At 47.1% G+C, this 12,282-nt stretch overlaps 1 protein-coding gene across 1 annotated transcript in view; it reads right to left on the reverse strand.

The window, feature by feature from the left end:
* Positions 1-12,282, reverse strand: part of LOC310874472 (protocadherin-15-like) — a 282,612-nt gene that overhangs the window by 15,293 nt on the left and 255,037 nt on the right. The gene's annotated exons all lie outside the window — the stretch shown is intronic.

Raw genomic sequence — 12,282 nt, forward strand, 5'->3', positions numbered from 1 at the left:
TGTTTCAACCCAGCTCCGTGGTTTCCCTTTCCATGATGCGATGGCCACGACAAAATACACGGACAGCAGAACATTCACGGAGTAACACCACGGAACAACACTGCCCAGCACGGAAAACGCGGTCAGTGGGCAAAGACAAAGTGTTTGTGTCTACACTCGGATCGCACTGCGACATAGACACGTGGCGTTAGTTGTTAGACGACGTGTGTGTGTGTGTGTGTGTGTGTGTGTGTGTGTGTGTGTGTGCATAGTCTGTGCACTTATGACATCTCTCAGCTTTCCTTGATAACACTGGGTTGAAACAAAACGTCAAAACGTCAGTCAGGCTCCTTCAGCGCAATGATATGATTGGTTTTCAAAGCAGACGACATAGTGGCCATCCCCAGACCATCAGTAGGCGGGGGTCTCTACATTTCTGCGTGCGTGACTGTCTATTACTGTGTGAATATATCTTTATCTCTATGTCCTTGTTGCTCTGACAGACAAGCGACATTATTAGCTTTTCTCTAGACGAACACACGCACACGCGCACACGCACACACACACACACACACTCACACACACACACGCATCCACACACACACACACGCATCCACACGCCATGATTCAGTCAGCCTGTCACTTTATGTGTCCCTGTCTAGCAGTGTGTGATTTTATGTGCGTGCGCGCGCGCGCGCGTGTGTGTGTGTGTGTGTGTGTGTGTGTGTGTGAGCCAGTTATATTATTAGCTCCTCTGTAGAGGATGGACTTCCACTGATAAGACAGTGACATAAACCCTCTTTTAGTGTGTCGTTCCCCTCGTCTCTCTGCTTGTCTCTCACTGCTTTCATCTCACACTGCTCTTTGACTCTTTTTGACTCTGTCTTTGTCCTTCCTTTGAAGCTTCACAGACAATGAACACTTGGATTTTAACCACTTAAAAAAGGGTCACCAGACAGATAGAAGAAGGCTCTTTGGGTGACATTTACTCTATTTGCAAACAGCCTGTCGGAAATTCCGATGCACGTCAGTTTTGATGTTTCATACTGTAGGTTCAATCGTTTACATTTTTAAGTGGTGCAACCACTTGAAGGATCAGCACTGTCTGTCTGTCTGTCTGTCTGCCTCCCCGCAGGCAGACTGTCGCGCATGGTCGCGCACGTTTTCGGCTGCGCACAGCAGCTGCGCCACAGTTTTTAGACAGCTGGTGGATGGAAAAGAAGCTCCACCTCTGCTGCGCCCAACTGACGCGGAGGAGAGCGCGTCCGGGAAGCTGTCCGTCGCGTCCGTCGGCCGCGGAGGTGGAGCTTCTTTTCCATCCACCAGCTGTCTAAAAACCCCACGGAGAAGAAGGGCTCCGGGTTCTTCTGACCGTCTGCGCGCGACAGTGTGCCCAGGCTGACACACTCTGTCTGCACTGTTGTGCTAACTACAATGTGGAGCGACAGAGAGGGAGGGAGGAAGGGAGAGGAGGGAGAGAAAATACTACACTATTACTTGTGAGCTAATTCCCCGACACGGTAACTCTGTCATTTCTCAACCGTTTCGGACATGGGGCGGCTCGCCGGAACCGGGCCGAAACAGGCAGAAACTTATTATCTCCATATGTTTTACTTTTTGTGTTTTTGTTTTGTAAATTAATGCCCTACTTGACCATACTACGGCGCCAAATGTAGCAGATCTACAAGCTCGAAACGCGAGTTGCAACGCCCTCCATATAGTGTGGTCTGCGATGGTCTGTGTTTCCCCAGTCTCTCCTCCTACTCTCTATTCATCTTTCAGCTCCATTTCAAATTCAGTCCGCTCTATTTCCATCTACAGAAACGTGTTGCCACGGCTCTTCTGCTTCTCTGAACTCCAGAACAAGGTATACCTGTTGAACTGCCAGGAGGAAGGTCGAGGAAATGAGACCAATAGGATCTGACAGTCAGCTGGGATAAATGCATGTGTGAGAGAGAGAGAGAGAGAGAGAGAGAGAGAGAGAGAGAGAGAGAGAGAGAGAGAGAGAGAGAGAGAGAGAGAGAGATGGTGCGAGAGAGAGAGAGGGAGAGAGATGGTGCGAGAGAGCGAGAGAGAGAGAGAGAGCGAGAGCGAGAGCGAGAGCGAGAGAGAGAGAGAGAGAAATGCAACCAGTGGAGTTGACAAATAAGCTTAATGGAACATTTCTTCACCAGTCACCTGAAACAGTCTGTTTATGTGTACAGCCTCAAATGCATGTGCGTCCGCACGCGAGTGTGCACACGTGCAGCACTTACACATTAGCCATATTATTAAGGCCTTTCATAATATCACAGCCAGAAGGTATTTCATTTTGGGTTATGGGTTATGATACGCTCTGCCACTGATATAAGCATTTGATTGTGTTTGTTTGTGTGTATGTGTGTGTGTGCATGCGTGCGTGCGTGCGTGCGTGCGTGCGTGCGTGCGTGCGTGCGTGCGTGCGTGCGTGCGTGCGGTGTCAATTTACGCAGACACAAGGCCATCAGTATCACCCAGTAGGTGCTTGAATGAAAATGATAGTTTTCGGTTGTAGAAAATAACATCTAGAATGATTGAGTAGCACATTCTATTTGTCTCATTGTACATCTGCACAGTTCTTTATGTTAAAGCTGCACAGTACCCCAGATTAGTGTGATAATAATCTCCTCAATGATGTGTTGACGGCCCAGGCCGTAGCGTAACGGTCTGGGCACCGGACTGGTAATCCAGTCGCAGTGTGCCGCGGGTTCGACTCCCGGACCCGACACGGCCTTTACTGCATGTCATCCCCCATCTCTCTCCCGTTTCCTGTCAGCCTACTGTCTGTCCCTTCAAAAATCAATAAAAGGCGTAAGCCGCAAAAAAAATATCTTAAAAAAAAAAAAAAAAAAAAAAAATGATGTGTTGACAAGTATACCGGTATGCACTTTAAGAGACAATCAATTAACCACTTTCAAAACCTTTGAAAGTGGCATTACAGTATGCAATATGTCACAAGGCCTTGTTTCTTGTCTTGTTGTATTTGCTTGGAATAATAATGTATGAGAACTATGATTCTTACAGAATGTCAAATAAGAAAAGGCCCTTTAACACTGCTCTTTCTTACCACAACTTACTTTATTAGGGTAACATAGAACTTTTTTTTGGGTCCAACTAGTCCTCTAGAAGACATTGTCTAACTGCAGTTTCATTCACTTCCCAATGGACCGGCACCAGGCAGGGTTTTAATGAGACACTGTATAAAAATGGCAATATAAAGCTATTTTTTCCTTCCCCAGAGAATCCACATCACTTCAGCTGAAAAAACCTAGAAGAAATACCACTATGGTTAAATCCAGGCAGTTCATACTTTCAACTCTGAAAGTGTAAAAGTTCACCTTTATCTGTAATGTTTTACACTCTTAGAATTGAGAAACTAATGTGGATTTTGCTGCTGTGTACAATTTCACAATTGTGGGCCTCTGAGGGATAAGCAAACATACAGGAGCTACCTTTGAAAAAAACACGTGAAACACAACAGTTGGTGAAAGACATTAAATGAAAATACAGTAAAAGGTCCATCACTGTTCATAGTTAAAAAGTATTATATGAAAGGAAGATTATCAAAATTAACTATGAAGAAAATATCAATAAAGAAAGGAAGGAACAGAGGTGAGAACAAAACAATATTAAGTATTTGAGACTGGAATTCAGCTGACAAACGTTCTATTTTATATCAACTTTTCCAACTTGCCCTGATGAAGGCCGCCTTGGCCGAAACATTGGCATTGTGTATTCACCATGGTGAAATTGAGGTAGCCTACACTGTCCCTGCATACTTTGTGATTGCTACACTCTACCTTTTGGTGATTTGTGTTCTCTTTTGTCTAGATAATTAAAAGCAAGCTAAGATATGGATGTGGCCATGGTCTCACCTCAAAATAAATATCTACAACTTAGTTCATAATAATAAACTTTATACTTTATTATTATTATGACTATATAAAACTTTACTTAAACCATCCCCTCTGTCTCATACTAAAAGAAGAAAGTGGACATACTGTCTTAATACCACAGCAGAGAGGCTAATTCTTTCCTACTCTCTTCTACCTCCCCTCCTCCCCGGTAACGTCAGAAAGAGAAACTGTGAATACCATTCACTGAGAAGTGAATCCACAACTACCAGAGTTTAGAGCATTCTCTTCCTTCCATCATAATGTGAAATCACTCTAGAATCCAACAGAGCTATTTTGAACCACTGTCCCTCTTGACAGCTCATCAGTAGCGCATGCTAACAGTTCCTCCGCACACACTGTATGCACTACGTTCAACGGAACGTAAGTGCCGTCAGAGAGACCTGGAGGCCTTACAGTATGGTTGACTGGGAGGGGAACCGCTGCTCCAACTCTTCCACAACAGAGTTCATATTCGCGTGGCGCTGAATCAGAGGAAGAGGTGGAGCAGGTGGAGGAGGAGGTGGAGGAGGAGGTGGAGGAGGTGGAGGCGGGGGAGGAGGGGCCGCGTCCTTTGCCCCTCCGCCTACCGTGTCTTCATCCTTCCCCACATCACCTCCTTCCGCCGGGGCGTCGAGGGAACTCGTGGACTCCACGGAGGTCTGGCTCTTGAGGACCTTCCTGACCGGTATCTGTTTCTGGTCGATCTGGCTGAACATGTTGGCCACCGACCTCTCGATCTCGGCGATGTTCTGGATGTTCTTCAGGATGCCTTTCAGCTCCTTGCGGGGAGGCTCCGGCTCGGCCGGGAGAGGCGGAGGCGTCGGGCGGAGGGAGACGGGCCGCAGCGTCGGCGCCTCCGCCAGCGGGGGCAGGACGAAGGTGGAGGGGCGCAGGAGCGAGGGGGACATGGGCGGAGGCAGCGGGGGAGGAGGCGGAGGCGGAGGAACCGGCGGGGGAGAAGGGGGCGGGGACGTGGCAGGAGTCGGCGTCTCCGTGTAGTTGGATTTGGGAGGAGGGGGAGGGAATGGCGGCGGATGAGGAGGTGGACAGGAGACACGGGGAGGAGGGGGAGGGGGAGGGGAGGACGACGGGGGAGGAGGCGGTGGGGAGGACGACGTGCGAGGGGCCTGGGGAGGTGGGCTGGGCGACTGACGCGGCGGGGAGACGGAGGCGCGAGGGGGCCAGGGATGGGGGGACGACGAGCGAGGACGGGAATGGGGGGACGGCGGATGAGGAGGTGAGGTCAGGGAGGAGGCGCGGGGGGGCCAGGGAGGGGGAGAGGACGGATGTGGAGGTGGGGAGGAGGCGCGGGGGGGCCAGGGATGGAGGGGCAACGAGCGAGGATGGGGGTGGGTGACGAACGGATGAGGAGGCGGGGCCGTCGGGGAGGAGGAGGAGCGAGGGGGCCAGGGAGGTGGGGGGGATGGATGGGAAGGCGGGGAGGAGATGCGAGGAGGCCTGGGTGGGGACAGATGAGGAGGTGGTGAGGAGGAGGCGTGAGGGGGCGCGGGAGGGGAAGGCGTTGGCGGAGGAGGTGGTGGAGTTAACGGGGGATCGGGGATGGTCTCTGAATGAACCTCTAATCTCTCTTCAGCGATCCAACCCCCAGTTAAGTTTCCCCCGAAGCGCCGCAGCACAGGGGGAGGGGGCCGGTGACTGGGCGGCGGGGTCCCTCCGTTACTCTGGGTAATGACGATACACGGCGGAGCCTCCCTAAGCGGCGCATCGGGAAGGCTGCACCTGTGAGGCGGGGGGGACTCCGGGAACACGGAGAGCAGATAGTCAAGAGAGAGAGACCCCCGGGAGCCTCGGCTTTGCCTCTGCACCATCTCAGTCTGAGCCTGCTGCTCAAACTGCTTCGCCTGCTCTTTCACCGACAACTTGGGTTCTAGGCTCTGGCTCCCCAGGTCCGAATCCATTCTGTGGTCAAACCCAGAGTCCAGTCCCGCGTCTTTGCTGTCTCCGAGCTCTGCCGTCAGCAGCTCCAGCTCCCACTGCACGGGGTCCATGACCACCTGGCGCCTCAAGGTGTCGTACATCTCCCTGCGGTGTAATCTGGACGGGAGAGTCCAGCTGTGGCCCACCCCCGAACCCCAGCCGCTGTCGCTGCCACTGTACCCGCCGAACCCCGTGTCACCTCCGGAGGAGCTGAGCTTCAACCAGGCCTCCCGAAAGCTCTTCCTGGTCGGGGACAAACTCCCAAGAAGGTCCCTCCTCCTCTGGGTTCTCCCGAGGTTCTCTGGACTGCTCAGCGTAGACTGCTCGTGGTAGATGGGATTCCTGGTGGTGAGGGGGTTTTCATCGGACAGGAACGTGATGTTGGACTCGGACTTGGGCAGGTTGTTGAGCACGCCTCCGTTGGCAGTGCACTGCTGGTGGGCTGCGATGGCCCGAGTGGCGAAGTCTGAGATCAGACGTTGGCGGTCACCTTCGTCCAAGCTGCCACGGCCACCGCGCTTCGAGCAGCTTTGAGCAGACGGAGGGTGTGAAATGAAAAGGTGCAAAAAGAAAAGGGAAATGAAGGCACAAATAAAAAGAAGAAACAGATAATGAAAAAAAACATGCAGGAGCAATGGGAATGAAATTACAAGAGACATTAACGAGGGATAAAACAGGCCTTTCCAGTGACTAGACGATAATAAAATTATTCCGAGGGGTGACTAAAATTACCATACATTATGAATGAGAGTATATAAGGAAGATAAAACAAAAGAAGAGGAGGGGTGGGTTGGTGCATGGAAATGGAAAAAAAATAAACGTGAAACGGAATGTGAAATGATGAAGAATCTGAAAAGGAGTACGGGTGCACATTTTGCTGTGGATGGGCACAGTGGGCCGAAGAGGGGGAGATGGATTGCCATAAAACTACAGACAATGTAATACAAGGAACAAACTAGCTAGTAACTCTGAGAGTGTAAAAACTCACACAGTTAAATGAACTGGACTATAGTGTACCAACACAACTGTTATCCACAAAACCAGTACCAGTTAAAGAGAGCTAACACCATACAGAAACGAATAGTAGCCACTGACATACACACTACAGACACAAACACAGAGCTGAAGTCATCTAACCAGTCCACAGATCTGACACTACTGTGAACAACGTCTACTCACTGTAGTCTGTCAGTCATGGAGGAAGAGCTGGAGGAATGGACAGAAGAATGCAGGAGCCCAGATGAGAACCGGGGAGAGTGATGAAAACAATGACAGAGTATTATGTCATGACCCTTAAAGTTGTGGAAAGAAAGCGCCTATAGTCGGCAGGAATAAAGGGAGTGAGGAGGGTGACATCGGAACGTCAAAGTATTGGCACAGTGGTGTACTTGGTTCATTTTTGGCTGAAACAACTGCTATTTCCCCAACCTTTATCCATGGATCTGACGGAGGATGAATAAATAATTCCTACAAGAAAGTAGTCCCCGGCCGCGTGTACAAACAAGGAAGTTGCAATGCAAACTTTGAATGGCATGCAATATACCTTGTTGTAAAGTCATTTCAAAAGCCATGCATTCGTTTGAAAAACCGCGTCATCAGTGCCCATACCCGAGGCGGGGGTTGGCGAAAGGGCCTTTCTGTGTGGAGTTTGCATGTTCTCCCCGTGTCCCCTAGGGTAGATACCCTCACAAAAACATGCAGTAATCCTGGTCTCTAAAACTACCTCCCCCTGGCCAGCCGGAGCGCCTGATGGAGGGGAAAGGAACTGGTCGGAATAACGTGTCCATTCCACGCGCTACGTCCGGCCGGGGAAATTCCCCTCTGTCAGGTGAAAGGGAAATTCCCTTGAAAAGAAGCAGCTTGGACTCCTCATGCATAGAAGGAGGCATGAGGTCAGTCCGCTGCCCCCCCAGGTTGGCAGAGGAAGTGTAGCGCCCAGGATTACATTAGATAATTGGCACTGGGTGAAAAGGAAACTGGGTTACAAAATCGTGGGATACAAATTTAGAAAAAAAAAAAAAAAAAAAAACCTTGCACAGACACAGGACGTAACGTTGAGTGAACTAAAAACGAGAGCTCGTCTATCCCTGCCATCCCAGGAAAAACGAAACTGAGAACGGTATTAGAAATAACATGCCATCGGCACAGCCACAGCCAATCAGAATCAAGCACAAGCATAGTAATAAAGCTTACTGTACTATACTCCATACTAAACATGGATAGTCGACAAACAACACAACTGCAATTTAATTTGCTTTAAGTGTAATTACTGGAAATGTTATGTTATAATAATTGAATAAGTGATTCAGCCATGGGGCTCTGCCATAGTGCACAGTACTGCACATTTGATCGTTGTGAGCGCAAGGACCTGGGTTCTAATTCGACCCTCGTCTTGTTTCGCATGTGTCTCCTCTCTCTGCCCTTGGTTTCCTGTCTCTCTACACTAACCTTTCTGAGATCAAACATACAAAATAAATAAATAAATATGTATACTACTGTAGGTTGTTCTTATTGTGGATGAAGTAGAGATATACACCCTAATCACAGATAGTAGGGAATCACATCCCCAGGCAGCCAGTCACCATATTCTATTTACTGGACAAGTTTTCATAATCCACCGGTTGCACAGTTTTGATGCCCTTCTCTTTATGACAACTTAGCAGATAGATAAAGGAATAATTTTGAAAGGGAAAAGTGGGAGAAAGATAACAGGTTAGTTGAAAACGAAAGCAAACCTATTCGTCCTAAACAGACTCTCTCTCATAAGCTTATAAGGACTCGGTTGATGAGGTACATGAGTGAAAACATATAGACAGATTCGACACCACGCCATGTTATCTGCTGATGCACAACATCCCAGCTGGAACACTGAAGTCCAGCCAGTGGCGTTGGGGTGAAGAGGTGTTGTGGCAACATCTACTCCCAGACTGCTTGGAGACCGCAGAGGCACAGAGCCAGAGTTTGGCCATTCAGCAAGCAGCCGGTGGCTCTGGATGAAGAGGCAAGACTCCTGCTGTGGCCCAAAGTATCAGGCCAGGATAACACGAGGGGATGTTTCTGGGCTGCCAGAATTCACGGTTGAGCCCTCTAGAAGTATTATGAGGATGCCATGCATAATCTAATGAGATGTCTGCCACTCTCAACGACAAGGCAACAAGCTCAGTATTTGCAGAAAAGCCTAAAAGATCAAAGGCTACACTACTGCTGATGCGTCCCAAAAATGACAACCCATGCAGGCTGCCTTATTGCGTCTGCCAGCTACAAAGACAACTCTCTTGTAAGTGATTGCACAAAGGATATTGATATCTTAAACAGTATAGTATCTTATACAGTGCATTCACCAATGCAATGAAATGTTGTTGTTTTTTGCTTTTTTTAATGAACACAACTGAAAAAGAAAAAGAAAAAAAAGATATAGGCTATTCCCATCAACCATAGACAACAAACATGTGTGCGACACTGTTGTGATAGACTGTTGTCTATAAAGTTATATTTCTGTGTCAATTTGTTGATATAAAAGGGTTAGGGTTGTAAAAATCGAGTTGAGGCACTTTTTGCTGGAGTTGGTCACATTATATACTCGATTATTTGATTAACAGAAAAGGTAGATAGAATAATATAGTTATAGTCCTTGGTGAAAATGTTCAATGCACTGGATGGCTGATGTTATAGTGTTGGGCTATATGAAGTAAGTAAGTAGCCTTGCCGAGCCATGAGGCCCATAGGGCAGGAGCCTATCTCCTGTTTCTGTAGCGTGAGGCAGCTTGATGTACAAGTACACCCCCTGGACAAGACACTAGTATGTTGCAGGGACTTACCCCCAATCCAACCCTTGATGCTGAGTGTCAAGCAGGGAGGCACTGGGTCCCATTTTTGCAGTCTTTGGTATGACCCGGCCGAGGATCGAACCCCAACCTCCCAGTCTCAGGGCGGACACTCTAACCACAAGGCCACTGAGCTGGGCTATATGAGCTCACGTACAAACACCCATGAGAGACATTTTGACATGTTTGTAAATCAACACAGCCTTAATCTCAGCTAAAGACAAAGTAATCTCTGATTATTTAATTGATTGACTAATTAATCTAAGTTAAAGCCCAATACAATCGAGAGAGCACCCAAAGGTCATAGAGAAATCCCTTTCTAAACTCGGCCATGTCAGCAGTTAAAATTAAATCAATTCAGTTGTATGTGCATGGCACGCACACTCGCACGCGCACACACATGCGCGCACACACATGCACGCGCGCGCGCGCGCGCACGCACACACACACACACACACACACACACACACACACACGCGCACACACACGCACACACACGCACACACACGGTAACCCTACCGAGTGTAATTATCAAAGCGCTCAGCAGCTTATCGATGGAAATAATTATGGCCCAGGGCATTCTTTATAAATTAGTAGCTGTATTTATTTTAATCATCTCATATCCAAGTTCATTTCCACACCCATTCTTCACAGGATTGTTCTGGCTGGCTAAAGAGTCCACTATCTCACATGGACACAACCACGCGTATGCACACCTGGACATCCCATTCAATCATTAGCAGAGAGTTCCTTTTTTACATTATGAATTGTCATGGTGTTAATGGAGGCACATCGGTGGTGGACGGGACACCAGTGATGCGTGCGGTGCTGATAAGAGTTCCGTTCCACTTCTTGGTGTGCTGCGGAAGGACTATAACTATACTGAAATGTGCTTCGTTTTAAAGTGTGTATGTTAACAGTTTCAGATATGAGTTCAGTTAAAGGGCAAATAACATGCATTTTAAAACTGCTTTTAATATGTAATAATCATATTGTCCTCAAAGTTATTTCTAATGGTTTGAGCCTCAATCACCACTCTGATATAACCAGGCCTTGTCATTTCTTTCTGGACTTTGAAAGCAGTTTTAGCTGCAGTACCACAATGTCCTGAGGTGGTGGGGGTGCTGATATGAAGATTATTTAATATTTGAGTCATTATAATACTGATGCTAGATAAAACCAGGCTTGTTTCCATTCCATGCCAGCTTGGAAAATCAACAATGGTGGACATTGTAAACAAGTGGAAATGCAAATTTGGAACTGAAGACTGAAGAAGAGGAGGAATTATACAAAGTAGGGTGACTGATTGTTCAAAATTGGTTATTTGTGGGGATAGAAAACGCATATGGGAGCCCCAGAAACACAAAATAAATTGAAAAAGTTGAATTTTATGTTATAGGTCCTTTAAATCAGTGCACCCGCTTAGCTTTACCATTAAACTCTTGTTGAACCAAGGCATACCAATAATTGGAAATTGGCATATGGCTATGTCAAAACAGAGCATCTGCTCGAATACACAGAGAAAGACAAGAGCTAATGGTACACAATATGGCTTAAGCTCATAACAGTTATTGTATGCAATGTACAGTAAGCTGGGCAAATTGATGTGCATGAAACTAGAAAAGCTAAAGTTAATGAAAGTATGATGAAAAGCATAATTTGCCCTGTGATAAATGATATACACCATTAGTGCTTTATTTCTAAAAAGCGGTACTGTTGGGAGGTTTGCTGGTAGATCAACCAGTTACTGTAGCACTCTTAACTTATTTTAAAAGGTATTTCTATGTAAATAATTTGAATGTGCATTGTACAATTTCAGAGACCTCATAGCTCTTTGAATGGAAAGGTTTTGTAAGACTTTTTAGTTGAAGCTAAATCAAATACATTCAAGTTCAATTATTATTATTATTCAAGTTTCAATTTATTTAACTGCAGAACCCCGAATTGCTCCTGATGTGCTGGTTGGTGCCTTGCATGGCTTCTGCGACGCGACCATCGGTGTGTGAATGTGTGTGTGTGAATGGGTGAATGTAATGCACAATCTATGTAAAGCGCCTTGGATAAATGCGCTATATGAATGCACCATTTACCATTTAGACTTGGGTTTAATGTGTGTTATATATTGCTGCATATCTTGACTTGCTGTGATTATGTGTTGTTTTATCTGCCCGGCTACAAGCCCGATGTCCCCTTAGGGAACCTATACAGACTGAAATGAACGTTAAACTGCACCAATGCTGAATATTTTGATGTGGGGGACTTGGGTGGATCGTCGTTCCTTATTTCCATGCAGCAAAGTATATAAATACTTTAAACAACAGCAGCAGGAAAATGAGCGGACGCAATAAGAATGCAGGGCTTTACCCACAGCTTTCGATGCCAATCAGTGATCAGAGCTGGGTTTTTTTTGTGGAGTTGTGTATCAGAGTGTGACTCGTTAAACTAAAGCATGTACAGACATCAGTCCACTTTACATAATGTGCCACTGTCTCAGGAGAGTGATGCTATAGTTGTTTTGAGAAACAGAGGTGGCAAGTGATTGGTCTAATCCAATGATTCTCAAACTCCTATAACTCAGAGTTACAGACTTTAAGGGTCCATTTGGAACACCCTCAAGTAATCCTGAG

Source organism: Protomyctophum parallelum (assembly GCF_964188405.1).
Source record: "Protomyctophum parallelum genome assembly, chromosome: 17".
Classification (NCBI taxonomy): domain Eukaryota; kingdom Metazoa; phylum Chordata; class Actinopteri; order Myctophiformes; family Myctophidae; genus Protomyctophum; species Protomyctophum parallelum.